Genomic DNA, 4,287 nt, shown 5'->3' with positions numbered 1-4,287 from the left:
ACACTGAAGAGCACTGTGCTTTAACTCTGCAACCTCCTCCCTCTCTGTCATTCCTGGCTTGACTAAGTGTCATCTGCTTAGAATCCATTCTCATGCCAGGACACTCAAGTATTTTCAGCCAGATACCCCTAAGCAATCATCTGTTCTCTCACCAGACATTTAAAAACATATGGAAAGATCTATTCATATTGCAGGAGCTTGGTGGGACCATGCCTTCATTAATGTCATTCAAGTATAATAACATTAAATTCAGTTAATGTCCCCACTCTGCTTCTTTAAACTTGGAGGAATATTAAAAACAATGTGTGAAGTGAATGAAAACAAAGATGAAATGTAAGAGAAGAAAATGTCATCTCTACTTCTTTTGGACTCTTCTAAAAGCAGAAGCCATTTGGACACATTATGTATAGAAATTCCTAATGTGAGGCATGTGCTAATTTATTGAGATTGTTCAAATTTTCCTTTGCTATGTGTGCTTTCTCCTCAGACAATGTGTGCAGTCTTGACTGTGTTTTATTTTTATTATTATTTTTTAGGAAAGTTCTCCTGTAGCCCCAACCCACTTGGATCCCACTATGTAGACCAAACTGGCCTCCATCTCACAGAGATCCATCTGCTTCTGCCTCCTGAGTACTGGGATGAATGACATGCACTGCTAAGCCTGGAAGTCCTGTCTTTGAGAGTTGGTCTTCATGTTATGTGAATTTTATTACAGTTCTTTGTCTTGCAGAGTTTCTGGGCAATCTCCAAGATGTCAGAGAAGCAACTTCTTTGAGATTCTTTGTCTTTTCCTTAGAGGTTTTGTGGCGTGCTAAGAAGGAATGGTTTGTGGTTCACAAAGATATCTGCAATATGTGATCTCAGGCTCCAGGGTGAAATGTGATGGACAGGAAAGGCACACATGAGCTCTCATGTGCTACTTGTCATGGAGGGACCACTGAATAATGCCAGGTAAATCCTTCCAACGTCTTCATATTTATTAATCTACATTTGACATTGATAAGCATTTCAGTTCGTACTTTTGCATTGTTAGTATTGAAGTTAAGAATTCATCTTTAATCTCTATAAAAGGTATCAACTTATTTAGCTTAGCTTTATTTTTTGGACATTGGCCAGTTTTGGGTTTCTGTGTTAATCACCTCCTGCTGCATAAAGAAACTTCTCTGTTGAGAGTTGAGCAACAAATTCATTTAACAATAAGTCATTTGGGGTCACCTTAATATTATAACTATTTAGTAGAAAACTAGTACTAGGCTCCCCCACTAGGCCCTGTGACCTGTCTAGCCTTTGGTTCCCAAGCCTGATATCAACATCAGGTATGGGTTCCCTTCTATGAAGTGGACCTTAAGTTGAATTAGCGAGTGGGTGTTTACCACCATAATATTCCTGTCATTAATACACCAGTGGGCATATATTCCCTGACCACTGTGACAGTTAACAGTATTTTCTGCTGGGTAATATTGATGATTTCTTTTTTCTTCTAGTGGCATGCATGACACCTTCTAGCACTAAGAAAGCTAGCTAGAAGTGATCAGGCTCTGAAGTCAGCACCAACTTGATTTTTCCTTGTTTGTTCTACAGGGATGCCATGTATGCATATAGTGTCAAGAAAGAATGCTTTTCCATTTATGTATGTCGCATGGTTCATTGAGGCCAGGGAGGAAAAAATATTGTAAGAGCCTTGTGGATGACCACAAGGAAATAGAGTTTTCTAGACAGTTGGTTAGTTACTCATGTGATCTCACAGCAATGCCAACAGCATGTCCAATTCCCATGTCACCTCAAACCACCCAAAATCTCAGCATAGACCTGGGGAAGTGGGTATGAAATCCCAGAACAGCTCGCATACAACACTTATAGCTTAAAATTTTCAGTATACTCACTCTTCCCATCCCCACACCCACTATGTACGAGTGTACCCTTTGTCCTAATTTGATCAGAAAGCAAGATATGAGAAAACTCATCATAGTGTACGTTGTAAAATGTTACATTGTGAAAACCAAATCTACCTATCTTCTGCCTCTGAGCTACATCTGTACCCTTCTTTTCCGTGTTCTCATATCACAAACTTAGCTCTAACATGGCAATTGATTCTATTTACGTTTTAAATATTTTATTTATTCTTTTTATTTTATGTGTATGAGTGTATTGCCTGCATGTATGTGAGTGCACCCATGTTGTGCAATGCTGCAGAAGTCAGAAGAGGGCGTCAGATTCTCTTGGGGCTGGAGTTAAGGACAGTTCATATCTGCCATGTGGGTGCTAGGAATTGAACCCAGGTCCTCTACAAGACCAGTCAACTGCTGAGGCATCTCTCCAGTCCCAGGCAATTGATTTTAAGTCAATGTAGAGAAACCAAAAGAAGAAATACAAAAACAGGTGTTAAGACCTGAATTCTCACAATGATTATAGGAATATCAGGCTCTACCTGTCAGCATAGTACTGATTCTGTGCAACTTTCCCTGTGAAAGAACCTTCACATTGTGAGAACATGGAGAACATGCTCAACAAACTCAGGATGAGTTCATATGAATTATTATTATTATTATTATTATTATTATTATTATTATGCTTGCTGAGATATCAGCAATGTCTCATTTATTAAAATATTTTATTTATTATTTTATGTATATGAGTGTATTGCCTGCATGTATGTGAGTGCACATACGTTGTGCAATGCCACGGAGGTCAGAAGAGGGTTTCGGATTTCCCCGGAACTGGAGTTAAGGATGGTGTTTAGCTGTGACATAGGTGCTGGGAATTGAACCCAGGTCCTCTGCAAGAGTAGTCAGTGCTCTTAACCACTGAGCCATCTCTCCAGCCCAATATTTCATTTTTTATAAACTTCAAAGTGACACCAACTAATATAGCTGAGTATTGTGGATTCCTTTTTTCATTTTTTTCAATCGGTTTAGGCCACAAGATAGTAATGATATAGACCATTGTGGAATGTAGTCTTAGTCACTCGCCCAATACTCCAATTTGGTAAATGTTATTAGAAACTTTCACCAAAATCAGCTTTTAGTACAGTAGTGTGAATGTTTTGTTTTGTTTTTTTTAAAAATTATTTTATTTATTATTTTATTTTAGGTGTACGTATGTATTGCCTGCATGCATGTAAGTGCACCCGTGTCATGCAATGCATAAGGAGGGAATTGGATCCCCGGGAATTTGAGATACAAATGGTTGTTAGCCACCATATGAGTGCTGGGATTTGAACCTGAGTCTTCTGTAAGAACAGCCAGTGCTCTAAACCGCTTAGTCATCTCTCCAGCCCCAGTGTTGTGAATTTTAATCTTCAATGAGTATCCACTGTATTTATTTGCACTTGCGTTGAGGGAGAACTTGTGTTCTGAGCTTGCCTTGTCCGTCTTCATGCTCCTGACAATGAATCTAAGGGGAGATAAACAGTAGTAACAGGAACTTGTGAAGGAAGTCAAACCATGGGCTTCAAACCAACAACATAGAATTACAATTCCTTGCGGGTGACATGGGCACCAAAAGATTTATATACCTGAAGACATCTGTGAGGCAAAGTTTTCCAAAACATTCTCAGCCCAAGATTCCAATTCAGTTCTCAGGGTGAGGTAGAAGACATAGCTTCATTGATGTGTTTTCCACAGACTCCTAAATAAAGTAGAAACATTGGTGCTCTTCTAAGTAACCTTACCACTTAAAAACAAAGTGATACTGGAGCATCACCCATAGGGCTTCTAACTGGCAGTTGAATTAGAAGCCTTCATCTGAAAAGATGTAACAGTTCCTGCTCTGTCTGGCTTGGGCTCAAGTAGGTCAGTGAAGCCCACATTCCTGCTGCTGTCACAGAAATTCCCATTCTGGGCTACAGAGAAGACCTTATGAAAACGGGAATGGAGAAGCTCACTTTATTGGCACATTGCATCTGTTGTTCTGAAGTTGCAATTATTACAAAATGGGGTCTTGAGGCATTTCTGCTGTCTGAGGTGTTCTGCCTGTGGGTGTGGGAGTGACAGCTGGAGGTAGTTCATTGCTGCCTGTTAAAGCAAGCCCTCAGGCAGAAGGTGAAATAGAGCAGATTATTGTCCCTGAGACAGAAACTTAGCAAAGGGAAAAGGAGAGAGACCAGGGCTCCAGTGAATATGTCCTATGTTACCGGCCATGTCCTTTTTCTTTTCTGTAGAAATGTTCTATATTGTGTTCCTGAAAGCCTTTGTTTGCTTTTAATGTTGTCTGGAGAGGGTTTGCCACAGTTTTTGAGCTTCCTTTCCTATCATGGTCATCTTTCTCCATGAACTTGCGACCTGTAAT

General features: G+C 39.8%; 1 pseudogene; it reads right to left on the bottom strand.

The window, feature by feature from the left end:
- Positions 1 to 2,908: 2,908 nt before the first annotated feature.
- LOC115067106 lies at positions 2,909 to 3,028 on the bottom strand (annotated as a pseudogene).
- Positions 3,029 to 4,287: the final 1,259 nt, after the last annotated feature.

This window comes from Nannospalax galili, unplaced genomic scaffold, assembly GCF_000622305.1.
Source record: "Nannospalax galili isolate Female #2095 unplaced genomic scaffold, S.galili_v1.0 scaffold590, whole genome shotgun sequence".
NCBI classification, from domain to species: Eukaryota; Metazoa; Chordata; class Mammalia; order Rodentia; family Spalacidae; genus Nannospalax; species Nannospalax galili.
The sequence above is the reverse complement of the archived record's forward strand: the minus strand, read 5'-3'. Positions and strand labels throughout refer to the sequence as shown.